Here is a 25,192-nt window from a genome sequence, read left to right on the forward strand (position 1 = left end):
GATATATATGTGAAATAGTTAAGTTATATATATATCTATATCTATCTCATACCTGTGAAATCAATCCTTTCATGAATAATTTATGTCAGGCTCCTTAGCATTCCGTATAGATTATTTTGAATTCATAGAAGGTTTTTCACAAAGAATTATAAATCCAAATGATTAAAAAAAACCACCAAAAACATTCAATGTCAACAGATAAACCTGTATGAGAATAATAAATGATCATCCATCACGCAGTGCTCCACTACATGTTGCCTGCAAGGAGGTGCTGACAGCTCTTTATGTGTCACTGCAGAAAGGGTGACATTTCTTTTTCCTCTCTTCCCTCTCTTTTTCTCTGCCTGTTCCCTGCATGGTGGACAGCGATGCCGTGCTGTCCTCCCAACTTCATCCCCCGTTTCAGACGCTTCAGTGCTGTGGTTCCCATATGTCGTCACTCCAGTGCTGCTGTGGTTTCTTTGCTGTTGCTGTTCCCTACTCCCAGCTGGCCGCAGCAGCAAATACCCTGCTCCCTTCAGTCACAGCCTGACCCGTGGAACAAGAGCAGAATTAAATGCTGTGTTTTTAACAGCTTTCCAGCCTATTGTGTAGCTATTTTCTTTGGAGACCTTTAATTGCTGCATGCTAGAAGATTAAACTGTTTTGGTGCTGTTGGTAATTATTAGAAATAGGGTTATTTATAAATTAGCTGCCCGTTATTCTCCCTGTGGGCTGCATGTTTGACTGTTTCTTGTTAATTCTGCTGACGTTGGGTGGAAGGCAGAGTGGTGCGGGGTTCGCCATGTTGAGTCTGGGTTTGTGGGACTGGGACAGCGAATGCTTGAACAAGGAACCACTCAAAAACCTGTTTCAGATGGAGTCATGCAGGCTAGAAAAGCAATTTTCATATTTTTGGTTTGCCCCTTCCACTGGTGGCTGTTCTCTCAGCTCAGAGCAGTTATTCTCTCCATCGGGACCATGCTCTTAAATTTAAGGAGCGCACTGCCCCAAGGGTAGGCATGCCTGTCCTATGGAGCATTTTGCAAGGGATTTGGGACTTATTACCTCAGTGTAAATACTGTCCTTTCAGTGCACCAGCAAGGTGGCACAGTTGCCTTGTGTCTTACAAAAACACTTTGGGCCCATTATTTAGGTTAATTCCACGTGTGCATCAGTTCAGTTACGAAAACTGAATAAACGCAGGACCATTGTTTTCCTGACACAATCTGAGGAGGATTTCAGGCAGAGACTCTGTAGTGCTTTGAAAGTGGAATAAATAAATGGTCCTGCTTTGTGACTGGGATGAAGGCAGCCCTGGAGGGAAGATGCTTTCTGGATGCTGTGTGGAAGGTGGAAACGCAGTGATGGGGCTTGGGGGGAGGTGGTGGAGGCTCCCCCAAAACTTGGTTCCTCAATGCCATGTGAGGAGTCATTGATGCCTTCAGAAAGATATATGCAGTTAAACAATCTGCCATGCTGCGTGGAGAGAGCTGATCTCAGCACAAATCAGAGGTGCGATTGCATTGTACCCAATGTCCGATGCCATGTCCTGGTCCAGTGTTGCAGAGACCTCCCCATAGCAAACAGTCATGGAAGCAGATTGGCACTGACTGCTGGGCTGATCCCTGGTAGTTTTATCAGTTTAGTTTACTTTGGGGAAGTTTTTCTGTAAATCCAGGCACATACATAATTCTTTAATAATTTTTGAGTTCTTCAGCTCCCTGTTGTACCAAGGCAGTGAGTTTACAAGCTTGTCATATATTGAATAAATGACTTGAAAAATGCTCTTTTGATCACTTTTGTTCCAATTGTATCATTTTTCTCTTCACCCTGTGCTTAAAAGTTATACAAATTGATTTTGTATTATTCAGGTCCTAATTTGCACTTCTGTCTCTCCTCTTACTCTCCCTATCTAAAGATTTTAGTGAATGTGCATCTAGCTTTTCAGCTGCTTTTCCCAAATTGTACCTTATGTTTGAACAAGTACCTATCTGAAGTAAGGAGCAGTATGTCATCCTGGAAATGTTTGATTCATTTGACCCGTGCTGTAGAAAACCCTCTTACAGTTCCAGCAACTTTTTAGTTATTCGGGGTTCCCCAGAAGGGTGTCATTGGCGTCCCCATGCTCAGAAGTGTGTCTGCTTGCGATAGCAATGATGTCTGTGCCTGCTGGAGTGGAGGAGGGAGACCATAAACCAACCTCTCTAAGGCCATCTCCTAACATATTCCCCATTCACAGTTCAATTTAGAGAGATTGAGCTGGACTGGGGATACAGGCTGTCATTGAACAAGATCTGATAAAATTAGGAAGAAATCTTTAACTCTGTTTTTCCTTAGGTATTACTTATTCCTGTATTCCGTAAGCTACTCCCAGTACTGATCCAGCAATGTGCAAGCATCAAGCCTCAACCTAGATGCTACTCAATATGCTAGGGTTTATTAAAGATAGAAGAAAATTAAACACAGCTATAATTCTGCCATCCTAATTTTGTCTTGATACTTATTTATTTTTCTTTTATCTGTTATGTTCCAAAATTAATGTGCAGGAAGGAGAAGAAACGTTAAACACTCAGTGCGAAGCACTGATGTGTGCAATAGGGCAGGATTTGAATTTTGTCATATAAAGAACTTCATATTGCACTTAGCATTCAAATTTAATGCTATGTAATTTAATTAGTAAAGTATTTAGCAGCACAATTAATAGTCTGAAAGAAAGGATAAATGGCACATTAGTTTAAGTTCCAAATGAGACAAAGCTAGGAAGTATTACAAACAACAACAATGGCAGAAAAATAATATGATGAAACACAGAAGCCTAGCCTAGGAATAAGGGTAACAAACAGCAAGATGTGTCTCATACTGGAAGAATGTAAGATAATGTAACTGGAAGAAAAAAAAAAATAAATCCAAACATACTCATTGCAAAGAAAGAAGCACTTGAAAGGCAGCAACACCAAAGAGACTGAGATGCAACAGGCAATAAATTAGACCTCAGCTTAGAATGGGAGTAAAACAATTAAATAAAACCAATAAAAGTTAAGCAAGCAAAATTTTGTTAGCTTTTGTAAATGTCTCGTAACGGTTCTTGTAATTGTCTACAGTTATTTAAAGCTATTTAAATAGCAGTTATTTAAAGGGAGAAAAAGTGTTGCTTCAAGATCGTCCAGGCTGATGTAGGTAGGAATGAGGAGATGAAATAAAGATGTCCTCCTCTCCTCAGCTGACGTAAAAGAAGGAAATATTTTCCCAGAAAGGAGGGGATGGTCACCCCCCTGGTAGCTTGCTCTTGAAATACTGAAAGATGAAGTTCAGGCAATATGTGCAGATGGGCAGAGGAAATAGAGGAGATGGTTATCTTCGGGTATGTGTGTATACATATATATATATGTACCTACACCTATATATATAAATCTGTTCTTTCTAGTTAAAGGCATGAGTTGGTTTCACTTGGGATAGTATCTTCTTCCTTTTAAAAAAAATTAAAAAAATAAATGAAATGTAGATAGAAACTGGGCATGCCTACTTAACTGGTGTAAGTCAGTGTAGCTACATTAAGTTGGGGGTTGCAGTTGCCTTTTACGTACCCAAACCTGTCTGTTATGTACCCACAATTAAAGCTTAGTGCGTTATCTCCCCCACGTGCTGTCCTGCATCCATCTGTGGCTGTGCCCCAAGACAAAGGGGCTTAGAGGGAAATACTCTTGGCCTTGTTGGCTCTGAAGATTTAAAGGATTTGGGTCTGTTTTCCATCTCTAAGTCAGTATTTTGCCATTTGCAATCTACATTTATGCAGAATGGCTTCTTATATTCTCATTCTTCTCCTGCCTTTTGCAGTCCTTAGTTTTGATCTTCCTTAGAAGTACAATACAGTTGATTTTCCTCCTGTGCCCACTGCTCGGTTGCGCTCCTGAGCTGTGCTAAGCTGGATTTGTTCAGTTGAGCCCTTGCTTTTCTCACATAGAGATGGGAGAAGAGTTGGTATCAGAAACAGAAGTTACACCTTCTGCTTTATTCCTCCTTTCTCCTCCCCCAGTTTGAGAGGAAAAAAAAAAGGGGATTTCAGCAGCAGTGGTTGCAAAATCAGCTCCAGTCCCTTCCAGCTTACATTTTTTTCCCTAAAATGAGATTACTAGTAATTGTGATGTATCAGAGTTTTTCCTATCAAGTTCTTCACAGCTGAAGAAAAAGGGAATAAGAAAGATTGTTAAAGTGAAAGCCTTAATGCTTTATAAAGCAATTGTTATTTTTTTCCCCCCATTTCTGTATTAAGACATTTAAAAACGTGTAATGGCAATTGCTTCCACGCAGCCAGGAGGTTGAGTCTGGCTGTTAAATGGCTTATAGGAACAGGGTCACGTGAATTCTGACTGGCGGGTTCCCACTTGCTTTATTGATAGTAGCGCCCTTGAAAGAGCTGGGTGGATTTAGAGAGGCAATTTGAAAAATAATTTCAGCTTTTTATCTTGGATTAATCTAAACACTCTCCAACGTGACACAAGGCGAGCTGATAGTGGGCATGCCAGCGCGGGGCATCCGCAGGGCATCACCCCAACCAAGCGACTTTGCTCCGTGCTGTGCCTGCTCTCGCAGCAGTCAGACATTCCTGCGGAGACAATCTCCAGAGACGTTCAGAAAGGGATCAGTGAAGACTGTCATCTTTAAGACGCCTGTAACATGGATGTTTGGGTTTCTAGGCAGATCTGCACAATTAAGGCATTGTGCAGAGGCTCCTGTTAAAAATGAGCAGCCATAAAGCTTCAACCAAAGGAATACCGTAGAGCTTTAGAAATGACTGTAATATTCACAACAAAGGCTGATTTGACACTGTCTGATCATTTCACACCTCTTTGTACAAGTCTTCCTTTTGCTGCTCTGAGCAAGACATCCATCCCTGGCTGGAGAGGAGATGGGGCAAATTTTCTCACGCAGCATCAGTGTCAGTGTGATGCTCTGTGGTCTGGACCCTCGCCTGCCTGAGAACTGGCTAGAGATTATTAGCCATTTGATTGCAAGCTGGAGCAAATTATTACTGCCATCCCAAAGAAGGAGAGTGGCTAAATGCTCTCCTCCAGCACAGCCATCCTGAGATTTCAAGCTCAGAGGAGAAGTGCACACACAAAAAAAAAAAAAGAAAAGAAAGAAAAAAAAAGAAAAAAAAAAAAGAGCTATTGTGCCTGTGTTGGGAAGAAAAGGAAAAAAGAAAAAAAAAGGTTGCTCTGGATGCCCTTTTCCTGATTGTTTCCATTTTCCAGGAGGGCCATATTTTGCTCCTGAGCTGTGAAAAATCCTGGCGCTGTGTGAGGTGTGGCAGATGGAGGAGTGCAAGGGTCTGGCAGCTCAGGGTTTGCACAGGGGAGCTCTGGGCGGTGGCGGGGGGAGAGAAGCACTGGGCCAGGCTGGGAGATGTGGAGTAGCTTCTTCTTGACAAGAAAGTCTCTGAGGTTTCCTGTCCCTGCCCTACTCGATGAGCCGCTGCATTGGTGTGTTGGGATGCCCTTCCCTGGCAAGAGCACTGTGTGGCACCCAGGGCATTTCGCTGTGTGGCAAAACTGCTCTGACCCAGCAGAAACCTCCAGCTGTGTCACCCATACAGTGATGCCACCACCCTTTACTGCTGCTTTTCTCCCCTTTCTCTTCCTTAAAATTTCCCATGAATGTTGGACAGGAGCATCTTTTATGGAGATGCAGTTGTTTTGAGTCCTGCTACTCAGACTTTAAGGACAAAACCAGGTTTAATAGATTTTTTCCTTTTTCATTTCTAATTTCTGTGGGTTTGTGATAATTACTTTGCAGCTGTTTTCCAAGTGCATATGCTTTAATTGAGTTATTTTCAGGTCTGTTTGCTGCACAGGTACCAGAGGGGTATCATGGTACCAGGTGAGGCAGGTAGAAAGAACCCAGAGTGTTAATTTTAATGCTGGAAATATCTTCATTGAAAGTTCAGCAGAGATCTTCAAATGCTTTCCGAATAGGCCATCTGTCAGCTGAAAGATGTACCTGTCTGGGGAGTCACAGAGAGAGACCAAGGTGGTAGTGAGGGCACTGATTTTGATTTGTTATTTTTTTCAGACCTTAAACACCTCCTGGATGCTTTCCAGTCTCTGCCCTGGAGACCCTCCAGCCCCAAGGCCAGAGCACGGGGGTCAGGTGATGAAGTAAGCCTTCACTTCTTCTACTTCCAAACAAAATACACCCAATATGAAATTTATTTTTAAAAGGGAAAGAAGTAGATTTGAGATTTAAACCTAGGTGTGAGGGAGTACCAGAAGGAAGGGAGTAGTGTACCCAGTGCTAGAAGATGCCCCGGGTAGCTGTGACCTTCATGGTCACGACCTGACAGGTGATCCCAGTGGATGTGAATGAGTTGTGAGGATCATTTGAGTGCCATTTCACTAATTAAACTGACTTTTTAAAAAAAAAAGTCACTTATCTCTGCTGAAATTCCAGTTGGAAATTGAAGAGGAAGCTTTGTTCTTTAAAAACACCCTATTGGATCTGCCCCTTCCTCTGGGAGGAGATGCTACTAACCTTTCCCTTTGGAGCCTGTTTTAGAGCTAGCGGAGTATGGAAAGAGGATGGCAGGAAGAACAGAGTGTAATTTAGCATATCTTCATTGTTCTCCAGTGCTGGCATGTGTGGTGGCTTGTGTCTGGCCAGAGGTTGCAGCCTTTTGTGCTGTACGGCAGTGGAGTGTGAGTGCCATTTCTGCCCTCCAGCCTGCTCTTTGGCTTTTGTGCTTGAGTGTGATGAGCGAGTGCACGGTTATTACCGTCTGATAAATGTTACACTCCAGCTGCTAGCAAGTCACACGTGATGTTCTTCCTCTCCTTCTCACATATTTTATTGAGAGGCATACCTTGCACGTTGGAGAGAGCTGGAAAAAATTACAGGGTGTTTATTGCAAAAAGATGCTTTCAAGTAAATTATATTCTGAAGGTGAAGATCTTTGGATTCTTGACCGTGTAATAAATCTTTTTCAAAGGACAAAGCAGGCTCTTGGCAGAAGTTAGAGGACTGGCCTTCTGGCAAACATTTCTGTGTGAGATTCTTATTTGTGACTACTAATAGAGCAAAGTGGAGTCTCATTCATTGGAGATGCAAAGCCTAATCTCATTTGCCTGTGTTACATCTTCCTCTCCTGAATGCTGTTCCCTCTCCACCAGTCTCCTGGAGTCCCTTGTACTGTTATTTGCTAGGGGGGGCAGGTGGAGCGTCTCCAAGTTTTCTTCCTGTGTATTAAAATCTTGATGTGTTACTGCATCTTCTGTGAGCAGAGCTGCTATACTTAGTTGTGAGCACTTTCTTCAGAGTTTTATTTGGATAATGGTGGCTTACAACTCTACACCTACACCTGCTTTCTGAAACCTTCCGAATGACTTGACCATGGTGTGTGCTGAATGATTAATTCATGCGCATGACCATGGATGGTACCATCCTGCACTTCACCTCTAATCCCTGTGAATTTCCTCAGGGATATGGGGGAATTCTCCCTCCTTTCTGTCCATCCTGCATGCCTGCTGTTAGTGCTAACTCAATGGGTCATTGCTTTTTGATGCAGTCGCCTCTTAGTTTTGGGACCAGGAGAATGTTACCAGTGATTTTGCACTGTGATTGTCACCTTCTTGCCAGTGGACTGTGGGGATGTTGCTGTCTGGCGACAGGGATTTTTGTGTGATAAACATTATTATAATCCTTTGGGATAAGGAATAGCCTACCATTCTATGCATAAATAGTATTTCTTGTTGATATACATCTTCAGTAACAACAACAGTGGTGCTCTTTTACTCTCTAACAGAGTTACAGGGGGTGCGAGTTATCCCTCCTCCTTGCTGCTCTCTAATTACAGTTGTTTTTTCTCTCCAGCACCTTAGAAGCTGTCAACCTACATAGCAAGACCCTTGCTCTTCAGATGTGAATTTATTTCTTCCTCCCAGCATCACCCCTTTGCCACTGGGCTGGCCAGAATTGAATAAAAATTACTTTCAAGCCCAGTGGCTCTCTTGAGATATTCTGAAGATGCTGAGCTGTTACTAAGACATTTTTGCTTAATCTCATTCTGTATCACAATGTGATTTTCTTTTTATAATATAATTGACACGAATCATGTCCTGCAAAAAGAGTATAGTCTGTTGGATGCTTTAGTTCAGAAGTTCAGTATTTTTGCGGTTTTTTTGCTTTGTTTTAGGCTGCCTCACTGCTATGGTTTAGCAAAGATTTGGTGGCTGCTGGGTTTTTAATGACTGGGCTTTTGGTAGGACAATTATTAAACAGATTGCAGGGGCTGTCTGGAAATGTGCTGTTTGGTGGGAGTAGGAGATTTAAAAATGTTTCTTCCTTACCTTAAAAATATATATACAGAGCAGCGTGCAATGAAATTATTTTCTGCTCCTGTGGATTGGCTTCAGGTTGAATTCTTAGCTCTCCTAATTGCCCATAAAGTAGGGTGGAAGCTACTGCTTAAATGTTAATAAGTAAACAAACAAATCATGAAACAGAAAAGATGTAAAGATAGGCTACTTATAAATCTGAATTTTAAAGCCATTCTCTGTACTTTAAGCCTGTCCACTGAGTTCTGCACTCCTAGCGTTGCTACCTGAGCTATAGTTGTTCTGCTGCCCTGGAATTACTCACCAGTACAAATTAATTACTGCCATCTTCCCAGAAGTGCTCTGCCATCAGCAGCAGCATCTGCAGTGATGCTTAATGCCCCGAAGGCAAAAGCAAAGCAAACAGTGCATTATCCCTCTTGGTCTGTTCTAGGTTGTTGCTAGATGTGCACGGCAAAGCAGGGCTGATGCTGGTCTTCCTTGTATGGGGAATTTGACATTAAAACAGGGTGAAACTAGGGGAGGGGATGAGCCACATGGGTAAAAAACTAACACGTGCCAGTGTAGAAAGAGCAAAGCCACTAAGAAAAAATTGCTGCAGTCAAACACTTCGAACAACTAATAGGAAGGTGATAACAGAAGTAGCCTAAAATCCTGAGTTTAGGGGTTTGGGTTGTTGCTACAAGTGTGATACTTGTTACTGCGAGGAAACCCTTGCAAAGGGGTAACGCAGCTCTCCTGAAACTACCTCCTTGAAGCAGCGGCAGCAGGTCGTGTACTGAACTTGTCCTTTGAATCATCTTCTTGGGGGGGGATGCAGTCTAAAATTTTGCCTGGCATTTCTGCATGGTTTAGACTACGTTCAAAGCAAGTTTTGACTATTGCCATACACTATTTCTGTCAGCTGTCCTGTGATCCTTGTTCCAGTAGCACAAGGCTTGCTTCTCTATCTCCAGCTTAAGGCTTTTATTTTATTTTTCTATGTATACCTACCATTTTGTTTTCCCCTCCTGCTATATCTTTAGCCTCTGTAACCTAGGGAAAAATGTTGTAATGCCATCCAGCCCATACTTTTGTGAGTGGTGCTGAGGAATCGTGACCACAGGCTGTCAGGATGCTAGGTTTCCAGTTCGCTGGCCTGAGGATGCCTCTGCTGCTACCACCAAGCTGCCAGCGCATCCCTGTGCCATGCAGGGAATCCTGTAAAGGCACGAGAGCTCCCTCCACCAAAACAGCTTGAAGTAATAAGAAGTACATAGTATGGGCTGTAACTATATCCCTGTCTTATGAGGGTATTTATTTACATCACAAAAGTGGTAAAAGAAAACAGCAAATAATACAGTTATGCCAAGGTAAAATGAACTCCCTACTGTAAATTACTTAGAGGCACTCTAGCTGCTTTATTCAATAAATGAGGTTTTCAAGTGCTTAAAACTCTTGTGTGAGGTCAGTGACTGGGGTTTTGTCTGCCTTGAGGTGAGCTTTTAGCTGCCAAGTCACCCCATGCTCCTCTGAAAATGTGGCCACTAGAATTTGGGGTCATTCATGACATTTTTGGTATAGTGGTTGCAGGAAGGATGAATCCTAGTGAAAGCACTTTTTATTGGACATGTGTTGTGAATTCATTCGTTCCCATTTTGGGGTGACTATGTTGGGAAAGGACGTTCACCTGATAATATGCAGGGTTAAACAGCTAACAAGCTATCAAAATATGCTCCTTTGCAGGCAGGTTGGCTTGCAAAGTTAAGCCTTCCCTCCCTCACCTGCCCCTCTGCTGCAGGTGGGTCCAGCAGAGACCTCTGGTGAACTCACAGCAGTGGTTATAAAAGTGTTAATGGCAGAGGAGGAAGACTTTTTTTTTCTCTCCCCCACTGCAGCTTTTAAGTTTGGAAAGCATGTGCCTTGATTTTAATATAAAGTAGCCATTGATGTGAGATGCCATGAATAAAAGGCGCTTTTCTTTTTTCTTTGGCATTGAGTCATTGTACAGTTAGTTTTGTGGCAGTGCATTTGTGAATGCATTTGTGTGTGTGTGTGGAGGGGGTATAGAAAAAAGGCACTAACAGCACACTAGCAGAATAGATTTATTTAGAAACCATTGGATTTTGCTCTATCCATCTTCTTAATGCCCTCTCCGAGTGTCAGTCAAACAACTCCTTTGGATTTTCTTTTAGGTATCTTCAGTTATACGCAGGCACAGCTGATAGGACACACTTATGCACACAGATAGGAGAGAGATAAAATTCCTCTATGCTGCTCTATGCTAATAGCACCAAACCCTCTCACAGCATCACTGAAAGCTGTATTGTTTTAGTTTTGCTCGGGAATGCCGTATAATTACAGCATTTTGTTCCACTGCCCTCCTTTAATAAAAATAATAACAGTAATTGTGCTTTTCACCTATTGGTCTCAAAGTGGATCCCAAACTGTGGGTAAATGTAGTTGTCCCTGATGAAAAAGCCTCACCCAGGGTGAGGGAACCTTGAATAGCTCCATGGATGGGTGATGATAGGTAAGATGCCCTACCCTGACCCTACCCTGCAGCAAAGAGCTATTTCTTTTTTTTTAAAAAAAAAAAAAAAAGTGATAACATTTAGCTAGAGTAACTGACTCTGAGAGTTTGCCTGGCGGTGGGCTCAGCTGTACTAAATCCCATGCTGCTGCTCAGTCTCTCCAGGCACTTCTCTTTCCACGACAGTCACCTAGGGGCTTTCCTCCTGCAACAAGCTGCTAGGAAGGCAATGCTCAATATACCATGGGAAAGTATTTTTAGGGGAAAAAGACATGCTTTCAGAGAAAGGAGGGGAGGACCCTTTGACCATCACTTCCCATTCCTTGGGCTTGCCCCTGCCTGTTTTGCACAACCTTTAATATCCTCTTGCAGTCCGACTGCCATGTTGCAGTGGACTTCCAGTCTCCACATCTGCTCCTTTACAGGCATGTTGTTTGACATCAAGATGTTCGTGTGCCTGCCTGCCTAGCTAATATCTGTTGATCTTTCTGGCTCTCTGCCTGCCATGGTGGGGAAATATTGAGGCTTAATGGAAGCTTTGCAGCTGACGGCTAAATGGGCTTAATTTTGACACTTACTTTTTTTAGCAGAAATAATGCATTTGGCTGGCTAATGCTATAGCGTTTCTTGTTTTAACGTTATCAGCAATTTTTGTGACAATTTCACAGCTCCAAAATGTCAACATGTTACATTTCAACTCAGCGTGGATAAATGTGTGTTAAATACTGAGTGCTTATGTCATTCATTCATTCATTCCTATTAACTGCCCAGTGTGAAACCTTGTGCCTGCCGACCACTTCTTGCACATTTAAAAGTATTACTGTATGGTGTCAGAAAGCCAGAGGTGCTTGGAATGACTTCTCTGATCTCCCTAGGACTCTGTGTCTGTCGTCTGCAAAGTCAGTGCATGGTTCGTTAGTCTAAAATGCTTCTGCAAACCCCATTTCCATCCTGTTGATGGATTGCACCACACCAGCATATGTCTGGAAACAATGCAATCAGGTGTTTGTGCACGTGACTTTGCAAAAATGCAACTTTTAAACCCATCTTGGGGCATATGTGCAACCTTGAAGGAAAACCCCCTCTGGGACAGCATTCCTCATGGCTGTCACCCAAGTGGCTGAGAAATACTTTGCGCCTTGATGCCCATCACACTGTATTTTTTTGGCTGAACGGGGAAAAAAGCACATTTGAGCCCAAAATATTTCTATACTCCTCACCCCAGCTGGTCTGAGCTCTATGGTTTATGTTAGTGGTTGTAGAATGGGCAGCATTTGACCTCAAGCCGCCTATAGCTTTGGAAAATACATGTGGCTCTGAACAGCCTGATGATGCTGAAACATTTCTTATATCCCCACATCATTTTCATCTGTTCTCTGGGTTGTCCTGGGAGGTTTCTCAACGTGATCTGTGTTTGGCCAGGCTTACAGCCCAACACTCTGTAATACTCCAGTACAGGAGTAAAATGCTTGGGGAAGGTTAAAATTAAGTAAGAACAGGTAACGTAATAGGGCTTGGTCAAAATACTGAGAAGGGTGCCCTCAACTTGGCGACAGGCCTTTAACAAACAAACTGAGATAGTAACAGAACGTGCTCATTTTATTTTCACTAGAAAATAAAATATTTTTGAAGAAGTTTGCTGGTTTGAGGCCTCAGTGGAAGTATCCATAATTGCGGGTTAACTGGCCTGGTAAACAGACCCTTGTGCAGCTCGGCTGTAATTGAGGGTGTGTGGGTCAGGCTGTTTAATTGCTCTCTGCTAGCTTGGAATAGAAACCTCTCCACTGCCACCGAATCACTCTGCATCTGATTAAGTAAACAAATTGCCAGCCACCGAGCCGTGTGACGTCCTGTGGGAGGATCCGCTTGCCCAGGACATGCATGGCCAGGGGACCATCCTCGGCCCCTCTCTGCTCATCTGGCAAGAAAGGACCTAATTAAACTCCCAAACAAATTGCTGTGTGAGCCAACTGCACTCTTGCTGAAAGATGAAATCAGAACGTAGAGAAGATCGAGGCAGATGGCAATGTGGGAGTCTGTGGTCCATCCTGAGTCTCTCCTCCATCGTGGCATCGGTTGGTATACCTGAGAATCTTCTGTGGTTGCTGTTCCCTGGTTTGCTGGCACTCCTCAGGGCAAGCAGCATTTACACAGTGTTTTATGTGTTTCTGAAATACGGACGCTACCGTGCTATGGACGTCTAATAAAAGTTAGTATTTTCCTTCTGAGATTCAAGCAGGAATTTAAAGAGAAAACATAGCAGTCAGGCTGCTTGTGATGCTGGATTTTACAATTTGATTGCAGTGAGGTCTCTTTGAGGCTTCTGATCCCTGATTTGATGTCATTTGGTAAGACAGTGCAGTTTATTCCCAATCTGTAAATTTAAAAAAAAAAAAAAAAAAAGATCGCAGGATGTATCTGTGCTTCCTTTTTCTGTCTGCCAGACTGATTATAATACCCTCTTCATTATTGTTCTTATCTTCTTCTGAATCAGGACTTTTTACTATGCTTCTCCATATGATTTAGGGCCTCTCCTGAATTTCACAGTGTTCTTTCAGAGCCCCATTAAACCATGCTTCTCTGGTGGTGTATAGGAAAATCAAATTGAAAGAATCTGGGATAATGAATTCATTGAGCCACTGTGGTGCACAGAGGGCATCACAGCATAACCATCATCTCCTAATACTGTAACCCACATGTACTCTACACTTTTATTGCTCTTGCTCCCAATGCATTACAGCCAGATTCACCAGTGTGGTCTAGCTGCTCTGGATATTTGTGATGCAAAGCAATTACAAGCCTGGCTGGTTTTATAGCTCCATTGTGTCTCTGGGATAGCGCGTCTTGGCCGGAGCAGGCTGGTGAATCTGCTTTTTAGGCTGCATGATCTTTGGAGGAGAGACTTTGTATTTGTTCTGCGCACACACACTTTTCTAATGACGGTGATATATGAGATTACAGAGTGTGGCTGATTTTCAAGATTCCTTCTAACCCATGAGCTGAGAATTCCTGTTTAGAGATGCTATCCAGCAACTGGGAAAAAAACCCAACACATTTGCAGTATAAAATATTGCAAACACTGATGAGATGGTCTGAGGTTTAGCACTGTTCAGCCACCTCTGACTTTGATTTTGCTGCCCTGCGCAATGTGTTGCTTTTCAAGAAAGTGCTGTTTATTGCATCCTCGGTTCATTTGAATAAAGCAGGGACTTAGAGAGCAAGCTATTTCCTTGTTTAATATACACACCGAAACTGCAAAATTACTCCACAGCTCAAACTTGTAGACTTGAAAAATTATCCAGCAGAGAAAGAAAATTTTCCAGCTGAGGAATAGTGGCTGTTTGTTTTTTTTCTCCTCCCTTGATGGGTTTGTGTCTGGGCATGATTTCAGTCCTTCCTTCCTATTTAGTGGACCAGTGTTCAAGTGGGTGTGAAACCTGCAAGGAAGACAAGCAAGCAGAGAGCAAAATAAGTGTGGTGTTGCTTGTGTGACACTGTGTGGTAATGTCTCAGCATAGCTACCTCCAGGACAGGCTCCTGGTGGCAGCAGTAGAACATAGAGGAGGTGTAGTAGCATTTTGAAAGGCACTTAAGTGGCTTGGGTAGGTCTCTATGAAGATGTTCCTTCTGTCTGTATGAGAGAAAAAATGAGAGTAGAGCAAATCCACTTCAAACTTTAATGGGGTGTGGAAGGGCCTGCATGTTCCCTGTCACAAATTGCTCTCTTTTGGCTGGTTTTGGCCAGGACATTGCCAGGGGTTCTGCAGACCATGACTCATGGAAGGGCTAGGGACTGTCACTCTTCACCTAATGGGCCACCTTCAAGGCATACATGAAGTGCATATGTTGCAGTTGGATGTCCTAACATATGGAAAAAAACAGATTTATTTTTTTTAAAATGTTTTTTTCCTTGGGCAAGTGTTGGATAAGTCGCTTATAGATGATTCTTTAAATGCCAGTACCCAGCAGGGTAAGAGAGGCAAGCCCAGTAGTCTCAAGGTTTCCTCCCTTGCTGTTGTTACTCCTACAGATCCACATGAAGGAGCAAGCAGGAGGAGAACAAGTCTGTATGCAGTGTTGTCAAGGATTGTGGTGTCCCAAAAGCAGCCTGCATTTTGGGAATGAGTAACATGAAAGCCCATCCTTTGCCTCCCTGGCTATGGGTGGCAATTCTTTCCAAAGGGTAAGGTGCTACAAACCAAGGAGGGATTTTCTTCAGTCCTAGGGCTTAATATCCTACTTGTAGTCTAGCAATTTTCATACTATAGTTTTGGGGTTTTTTTAACTTCAGAAAGGAATTAATTTTACCTAATTTAATGGTCTAAGAGTTGGGCACCTGTTCAAACTCCCAGAAGCAGGAGCTGCCAGAGGGTGAATCAGCCCATCTGTCTCAGACACCTATCTCAGATGGGAAGGATCCCTCTCCATTTCTTCACCGACTGCTCAGGGAACAAGACGACTGGTTGTGACCTTTGATTTTGAGATAGCTGAAGTCAGGCAAATCTACCCCAAACTGAAAACACTGTCTGCCATCCTCCAAATTGTTGCAGCAAACAGAATTAGATGTCCTAATGGCATCAACCAAGGAAAAAAATCCCAGATATTAATAAATGCCACATTTGCTACACGAATGAACAGGATTTTTGTTACTTGTTCAGAAGAGGAAATAATCATGATCTTTCTCAGACAGAACCCAAACTTTAACAATGGGGGGGGGGGGAAGCCATGTGAAGTGCTTAGCTCTTGGGAAACAATTAGAAAAATCTGAGCCACTGGGTTTTTCTAGGGTGGTTTGTTTTTTGGGTTTTTGTTTGTTTGTTTGTTTGTTTGTTTTGCTTGTTCTGTTTTCGATCCTGGTTATGCAGTTTCCTGTTTATTGCAGAACGGGTGTGTGTCTGCGTTTCGTACCTGTGCTGTGCTCCAGACCCCCCACACTCCCTTCCCATCCCTGGGCTCTGGGATGACAGCAGTATGTTAATTCCACATTGCAATTTCTGTAAACTATGTAAACCCAGAGTCCTCGGTACATGTTAGCAGGAAAGGCCCAGGTAAATTATATTCAAGGCCACCTGGGGCCAGGACAGACTAATTAACAATATTTGCTATTGCTGCTTTTTGGTGTGTTAGATGTTGTTTGTGTTCTGGCTATTTTTTTTTTTTTTTTTTTTAAATAGAATTTCATATTTTTAAGCTGGCGTAGACACATTATAATAATTTTTCTCTTTGTTACTTCTAGTCAGAGCTGCTGAAAGTTGCTTGGCTGCAATTTTGTGACTGTCCCCAGGAGAAGGGTTGCTCTAGCATAGTCTCTGATGTCTTTTTGCCTTGCTCTGAACTCAGATCAAGGGAATAAACCCTGTTTAACTTGGGCTCATGAATCCGAAACAGGATGCAGGTCAAGGAGCCCATCCTAATGTTTGACAAGTCAGGGCTAAGCTTGTGTTGCGGACTTAGGCTGCTGGAAGGTGAAGATAAATGTCTGGGTTTCTATTGGAAAAACTGAGGATTTTCCTCCCTGTGGCGGATGTGTGGCTCTGTGCAGTTCGTGCCAGGCAGCAGGATGCTTGGCCAACGTCCTGCCACTCCCCTTGCTTGCTTAATTCATGGCTTTCTAACAGCACTGCCACCCTGCCTGCCGTGACTTCTGAAATTCAAGCCCTACTCTTTGATTACAGAAACACTTTGAAATTTTGCCCTGTTTGAGGGAGATGCTAAGGTGTCTACAAGGAAAGAGGGGGAATTATGGATTTGTCTGGAAAATGCTTTTGACTTCAGCTTATTTTTTTTCCTGAGTAAATAAACGTCTTACTAATGTTACTACATGGGGATTGCAGAGCAGAAGACTAAATAAAAGCCCAGAAAAAACCATGTATTCTCCTAATAATTTTATTATGCCACAACAACTTACAGAATACCTACATTGTGCATGCAGGATGTATCCTTAAAGAGCTGTTAAAATTGATTCTGCAGTCTAATTAAGCTGCCACTTTGTTTTCCTTTTGATTAAAGATATTTTGTACTGTACTTTGCGAGCATCTTGAGGGGCAGAGTGTAAAACATTGGCTCTTTCTAGATACAGTGTGGGATGTGGACGCTGCTCTCTATTGGTGCTTTAACACCAAGCTCTCAGCACCACCTTCCTGCTCAGGTTGTGCAACATGTGGCTGACCCTGACTTAAGTTTCCCTCATGGTAGTCTCTGGTGCCTTTGCCACTCACTTTTTGCACCTGACAACAGTTATCACGTGCATGTTGCTCCCATTTCTATTCCCACTGAGAAGACCATACCCTAGGGAGATCTCAGCTCTCCTTTGAAGTGTCTGGCATCACAAAGGTTTGTGTTCAGAAGCAGACACAGCTTCATAGGATTTTTTGAGAGCAATTTTGGGGGTATTGTTCAATTCTAGACTCTATTCTTGTTCCCATTGAAGTTAATGGCAGCCTTTCTTACCAGTGTCACAGGGTTGGAATGGACCCTTAAAGAGCTGGTGGTAACATGGAAGACAACTCTGGGTCATCTTTGTTCTGCTTAAAATACGGTTTCTTTAGTCTATGTTTCTTGTATTTCTCTCCTCATTCTTTTATCAGTAGGAAGCTATTAAACTAAAGTGAGATTTTTGGGTTTTAGCAATTTGCCACCTATGCCTGTTTCCTGCATAAGGCTTTCAACATTTGTTCAAGGTACAATAATTGGTGTGAATAGGAAACAGCCCAAAGGAATAGTAGGCTAAATTTTGACCTAATATAACTCAATTTTTTTACAATCAGCAAATTTAAATCATTACTAAATTTGGATTAGAATTTTATGTTTGTGAGACTTGCTGTTTTTTCTTTGAAAACTGTGTTTTAGAAAATCCTGAGTTCTCAGCATGGGAAGCACTTTCATAGTCACTTATTTAAAATTCTACTAATTAATTTCTCATTAAATGTCTGCATCCCTATTATGGGTGTTTTGCTGATACATCACAATGTATGCAGTTAGTTTCACAACTCCATCAGATACCTTCTATCATACAGTTCATTACATTTAATACAGTTCTGTGGGAGATGTAAACTCCAGTAGACTGTTCAATACCTAAAATACATGTAACTATATATTTTTCCTGTCTGTTGATACTTCCAGGTTCCCTGACAGACAGTTCTCATTTTTTTCCTCCAAGTAGAGCCTAAGTAGTTTTTTTAGGTACAGTTAATTGACTGCATCTGTAATCAAAGGAGTATACTGAATGAACCAAATTCTACCACAAGAGTAATTTTATCCTTTACCAAGAAATCTGCTGCTCTTTACCCATTTTCCAAACACACACATGTTGCTGATTCACAGATAAAAATATTTTTTGTTAAATTAGTGATTATTTTCAGGAGGTTTTGACTTTCATCTGTGTAGGTGGTCCAGAAATTCCTTCTAGTCATAAGATAGGCAGTAACTTCGCAGACCTCCTTTACCGTGTGTGCCACAGAAGTGAAAGAGCTTCATGTTAGGTTCAGCAACATCTTCCACTCTTTGGTCCAATCTGGTGCACACATGCTCTTGAAGGATAGGTCTGAGTCTTCCTGGAGCTGCTCTGGCAAGAGGAGCCCTTCCTTCCTCAAACCCCCATGAGAAGAGCTGCCGAGCAAGAGGTGGTTTTGGGCAGGTCCTTCAAGCACCAATAAACAGGAGCAGATTTGTTGAGAATCAGGCTTCAGCGAATTCCACAGCAGAAATATCTCATGGGATGTATAAAATGAATGCAATGAATACCATAATTAGTGGTATTGCTTCAGTCTCACTGCAGCCTCAGACAGACCTTCCAATACATCTATTTGTGCAGGAGGTAAATTCACTGTCACTGTATCAACAGGCTGGGTTTGCCTGACCTGTATTGTACCATCAGAGCTCTAGAGATCACAGTCTCAGGGTGTCTCTTGCTTGTGTCTATGCACTTGGTCACATCAATCTCTTCCAACCAGATGTATTTCTTCTTAGCCAGCAGTCTTCTGTTTTCTTAGGAACATGTCATTGTGGAAGCTATCCTGCCTGGAATCTCTGGTGCTTTGATAACACAAGTGTTAATTAATCCTACAAACGCTGTCATTAGCTTTTTGTCTGGCTGTTCCAATCTGTCCCTAGCAATAACCAGAGAGACTGCTCTATGCTTCCCTTTTTTCTCCTATCCCTTCATTTCCATCCCCAAGGGTTGGGTAGGGTTATGACTGACCTGAGCAGCATTTCTTCAGACAGGAATTTTCAATGGACCCTGTGCCTTGAGTCTTCCCGTCTTCCTGTCTTTTTTTCCTATGACCCTCACAATATAACAGTGCAGCTCTAAAGGGCTTGGAGATGTGTTTTGGGACAGTAGAACACAGATGGCCTCCTTCTCGGTGCAGATCTCCCAAGGCCTGTTGGGTGTTGTTGCTGCCCATCTGTTCCATTGTACATAGCAATACCATGGGGAGCATCCCTTTGGCGAGGACAATGTAGCCCTTTGTCCTTCTCTAAATAGCACTTCTTGACAGATGCCAGAAAAAAGGCCACCCTGGCCCTCCAGGTTCTCTAGGAGGGACATCTCCAAACCCAGTATAAGACTTGCCCCTCCTGGTCTGCCTCAACGTGTTCCCAAGAGCCCCATTCCCATGGTGGGACCACTGCCACTAATGCCAATGCTCAGTGCAGAGCTCACTTCTGTGCATAGTGCAATAATAATGAATACCCTCTCCAAAATGTTTTGTGGTGTTCATTTTACTCCTTCCTCATCTTTATAGTGCATTGTGCAAGTTTTGTTGCTCCCTGATTGCATTGCCGCGAGCGCCGTGCCTGATAAACTTTTCTTTTGCCTTCTGTGAGCCTCTGATCCCTCAGGTGGCTGAACAAGGTCCTCCGATGCATCCTTTGATATTCACTGTTTATCTTATGGAAATGAGTCCTCCCAAAATGGACTGGTTCTTTCTCTTGCCATATTTCCCAGCTGTCTTTCTGGATGAGTTTTATTTCCCATTGCCCCTGGGGCTGTTCAAAGGCTTCTTTGGAGTCTGAAATCCCTGCCTGTGTCTCTGAGCAGAGAAAGCCAGAAGACCGTACCTGATGGGTCATTACGATTTATTCTGAATTTTGACGCCTGGTGTGTGTTCTCCCATGCTGGCCTTGTGTGTAACAAGCCAGAGTGCTCCAGGCCAGCACTGTGGTTTTCTTTTTTTTCTTTTCCTTTTTCCTTTGTTTGTGTTATGCTTGATTTGATATTCAGACCTCACTTGGTTCTCTTTGGCTGCTTCTTCTGAATAAGAAAAAAAAGGTTTCAAGAAGCTTGTGACTCTGGGTTTTTCAGGTAAATACATTGTTTTCCTCATTTGGAAAGAGTGAATTGAACTTTAAAAATGAATAAAGAAGATCTCTGTTTGGTAAGTGGTAACAATGGAAAGGCCTGGTAGTTACATGAATAGTTCAGCTGGTCTTCTTAAATCTATTTACTCAACAAAGATAAGGTTTGTGACTTTTTGAATGTGCAGTATTTATATGGAAATAAATCTGTGTTTAAAGAGTTAAAATCATAACAAATTAAAATAGATACAGCTAGTGGATGATGGCTTCTAGGTATCAGAGATAGCTCAATAGAAAATAGTATTTTTCAAGTTAAGGATTCAAAAGTTGTTCCTGCTGGTGGGGAGTGGATTGTCCCTGTTAAAACTCAAATTAACACTGTTTTGGGATGCAGATTCCCACTTGTGTCTGATGCCATCGCTTCATCCACTTCCCTGAGATTGACTCTACTGTTCTGTCACAGCCCCTGTTTGGTTTTTAAAGGTGGGTTTGCCAGAGAAATGTTTTTCTCCAGCTTCCAATATACCAAGTTTGTGATTAACCATGAGCAAGACATCAGCATCTTTTGTCGATTGCCTTTAAGTAAAGCCCATTTAGGTCTTGTGCATCCATGCAGGGACTGGAAAATGCAGATGCTGCCATCAGGAAGGGGAGATTCATGTTTTCGCAGAGGATGGGCAGCATGAGATCCTAGATATCCTAGTTTGGAAAACCTTCAGTTATCATTCACAATATTTATTTATTTTTTTAGTCTAGAAATAATATATCAGTTTAATTGGTAGTTTAAATTTTTTCTGTCTTGGTGCATTGACTTTACATTAGAAGGCTTTGTGGGGTCATAAAAGTAAGGCAAACAAAGTTAAGCAAGCTAACAGGCCACTTGTTTGGATATGCGTGCATCGATGTGCTGGGATGGAGACATCCAGGAAGGCAGTGGTGGAGAAGTGGCTGGACGAGGAGGTAGAAGGGTTGGCGTTATCATGGATGTTTGATTGTTGCTTGTAGTCTGTTGGCTTGTGAAAGCTCTGGCAACAGTCTGAAGCAGAAAGGCAGCTGACATACCTTGTCCTTCCCCTCGTGGAATAAGAAAAGAATATTTTGAACAACCTGCAGCTTTGGAGCAAAGCTTTATTGTGCATTCATTTCCTAGCTTGCTTTAGTGCTCTCAGTAGGAGGAAGAACTTGGTGAGCAGGACGCAAGGTAAATATGGTAAGGTCAGCTACTGATGGAGAACACTTCAAGCTGCTGTGCTTGAACTTCTATACACAACTTGCAGCGCACAATCCCTCTTTGTTATAGGATAAAATTGGTTACAGGGAAAGGGTGTTTCCATGCAGAGCAAATGTCATGTCTCGCTGTGTCGCACTAACCTCAGTACAAGCTGATGTGGATGTTCCCTGCTTCCTTGCTCCTTCTGTCCACAGTGTTTCCATCAATGTTCAACCCAAAGCAATGGTTTGCTTTCAGCTATGCATCAATCAGGATGTTGCACGTGGTGCATATATTCTTTAGCTATACTGGGGAAAAAAACCAAGGGTTAAAAATTACTTCCAATTCAGTAATCCAAAAGGGGTATTTCCTACCCCTTAAAGAAAAAAAAAAGCAACTAAACACAGAGAGAAGAGGGCAGCCTCCTCCCAAAACCAGACTCACCCTACCTGTTCCAGGTGGCTGGCTGGGAATCCAGACCTCTGCACCCTGACGGCAACTGTGAGCAGGTATCATGCAGTGGTGCAAAAGGGATAGGCAAGGAAAAGCTCTCCAGCTGACTTCAGAGGCTTCTAATTAAAAAGCTTAATAGGAAGCAAATAAAATTAAATAGAAAAAGAAAGCCCTGGGTGAAATTTCAAATGACTGGCTTTTCTGCCCAAATTTTGTAGGAAAAAGGCTTTAATGCATGTCCCAGTTTGAAGCTCGTTTTTCATTGTAGACAGAGCTGGATTTTCCATTGAGCATCATCCTAACAGGGTTCAAGGTACCAACCCCAGCACCCACCTACTCAGTGAAAAGGGCCCAGCAGATCTTCCCAGACACTTAGTCCTGAGGTATACAAGCAGAAGGGGGGTTTGTTTGGTTTTTTTTTTTCTACTTCTCTTAAACCAACAGGCCAGCAGGCATCTGCCTTTTATCCAGAATATTGTCTGTTTGTTTGGAGAATTTGGTATGGCTTAAAGTCCAAGTTTTCTTTGGATCAAGCCTTTAGGATTTGGTTTGATTTATTTCTAGTGACACTACTGAAATGTAGCTTCCTTCTTTTTTTTCCATCTCTGCTGACCTGCTAAGTTAAAATAAACGTTATGTTTTGATGTATTTCTTTATTTATTTTAGTTACCACAGAGGCAAGAATGTGGAGTGAGAAACTTTGATTAAATTTCGAGTGTACTCAGATTAGCTAGGACAGGTGCCAGGCAGCTTTGGTGCCCTTGTTGCTCAGGATGTTTGACTTGTGTTTTTAGGCTAGTTTTTCACGTTCATCTTGGAGTCCTCAGCAAAGTGAGTTTTATTACGGCCATGTCTCCATCTGCACTGCACAGGCAGGTTTGACAGGACTATAGTGGTAGTGAAATGAGCCTTTGGCACTGCAGTGAAGCAACTGCACTCTTAAAAAAACAGACCAAGACAGTGATGGTCTTGCTGAGCATGGATATCATTTTTGCATCAAGCGTGTTGCTAAAGTGGGAAGGATCACAATTGTGTGCTGTCGCAAAAATTTCATCCATTCTCAGGTGTTGCTTGTTTCTTGCTGGGGCGTTTAGGTGTTTCTACGCTTGTATGAACAGTGTACCCATGTGGTACACAAAAGCAAAGCATTCTTCACAATGGATTTAAGGAACTTGACCAAATTGATGCACAGAATTTAGTTCCTATGCTGGGAATGTAACCCAACCTACACGCCCAGCCTTTGCAGTCACTGTGCACGCAGTGAAGGCAAACAATTGTGAGTCTATAAATTGCAGAGAACAAAGATGACCCATTTTGTCCTGCAGCTGCATTGCTTTAGATAAAAAAGGCCACAGCTCTTGCACGCTCCTGAGCTGCAGCAAGCAGTGCATGTCGTGCATCCATCAAGGCGCACAGCAGCTCTCCTGCCGCTGGGTCCCCTGGGGCTGCTTTTGCAGGCAGCCTGTGAGCAGGTTTTGGGGCACGCTGGCAGAGCGGGTGTCCCTGGTCTATACGTTCTCCCCAGGTGCTGGTGTCCAGAGCGTGCCGTGCTTTCAGTCTGGGGGTGTGCAAAGGTGGAAGGGCTGGTTTTGAAGGTGGCCTCAGGACAGCCCAGCATGGATGTACCAGAGAGCTCGCAGGGAAGGCGTAGTTGTTGCAGAGTAAATTACAACGAGTGTTGCCTTTAACCTAAACGCCAAGGTTTGCTGGTTTTGGCAACTGGAGATGAAACTAGTTTGGAGCTGCAAGCGGCAGCCGGTGTTGTTACAGAGCTCCTGCCTCTCTGCTGCTCGTGACTCGAAGCGTCCAGGTTTTGCTCCAGGCAAGAGCTTCTCCTTTGCCTTTGCTGCTGGTTGTTTCTGCCCACATATTACAATGCAGAGCGTGCAGCAGACTTGGAGGACTAGTGAGGAGGGATGATATAAACCTGTTTTGTTTTAAGTACTGAAATCTTTTTGACATTTGGGAGCCAGCCTGTGGTCCTGGAGTGAGCAGGGGGCCTCTGATATTGTTTTAGTTGAACTAAATTTTGAATAATGCTGTTCCAGTAAAAGGGGTGGGGGTTGTTTTTTGGGAGGATATACTGTGAATAATAATATTTTGCCCTCATTTAGCCTCTTTAATCTATGGATAAAAAAATCCATTTTGCATCTTAATGAATTCACACAGCAACTAGGAAGGGAACAAGCAGCTAGGCTTGGTGAACAAATATACACAGAAAATGATTGCATAATGTAGATCGAAGGGGGGATAATGTAATTTATCCAGGTTAGGAGTTACAGCAATTTTGCACATATGAAAAAGAGATTGGAAAGTGCTAACTGACTTACACAAAGCCTCAAAATTCAGAGCGGGGTTTGGGGATGTGGCCCCTGAACTTTGTGCTTAAATTCCTGGAATAGGTACCCTTGGAGGGTCACCAAGCTGAAGGATCCACAAATCTCTGCTTGTTTCTTACATTTCAAATTCAGCCACATATAAAGGAGTTAATGGGAAAAAAAGGAAATAAATTCAATATACTTTTTTTTTTCTCTTTTCTTGAAGGATTCCCTCTCTTAAGGAAAGTCACTTTACAAACATCCATGAGTAAAAGGAGTTGCAAACTGTAAGAAAGCTGACTGTTTGCTGCCACACTATTTTCAGCTATACTTCATATGCTTCCTTTTTTCACTTTATTTCCCCAAGCAAAAGGCTGGCCTGTCTGTAGTAAGGACCTGTGAGGACAGTGCATTTCACCTCTCCATGATATGCTTCTCGGAGGCACCATTATCCTTTATTTTAGGGCCAACAGAGCTCGATAGGAAAGGCTTTAAGAGTTGGGACAGAGTGGAGTTCAAACTTTGACTCATTTTCATAGATCCGTAGCTCTTTTAATGCAAGATTTTCCCAAAGTCTTTCCCTTCAAATCCAGGATGTCTGATACAGCCATCTGTGAACATCTCTGCAGAGGCAGGAATTTGGGTTTGTGTGAGGCAAGGCTGGATAAACTCTGTATTTCACCTGGCTCTTCCCCAAGACCTGGGCTGACCCCAGGCAGCTGGGAGAGGCAGGAACCGCCTGTGTAAGCTCATTGGGTTTTTTGTCATTCTTCTTTCCTGATTTTAAATGCTCATGTGTCACTGAGCCCATGTGGTCCGTGGAGATAAATGCTTGGGGAATCAGTCTGGATTCCCTCCACCCCATCTGTCTATTTTAGAAGAGCAGAGCCCAGAGCTTTCATGGCAGGGGAGAGGGAGCATGCTAGCATGGGGATACTGTAGGTAATTCCCGATGGCAATAGTCTTCAGTATTTTTCCATTTGGAAATTCCTGAAACTTTTCCCTGGAGGAGCAGATCTCTGACGCTGAAATCTACTGGCAGTCGTGGGCTCACCTCCCTCCACTACTACAGTCAATGTATCTCAGGGATCTA

Source organism: Accipiter gentilis, chromosome 17, assembly GCF_929443795.1.
Source record: "Accipiter gentilis chromosome 17, bAccGen1.1, whole genome shotgun sequence".
Lineage (NCBI taxonomy): Eukaryota > Metazoa > Chordata > Aves > Accipitriformes > Accipitridae > Astur > Astur gentilis.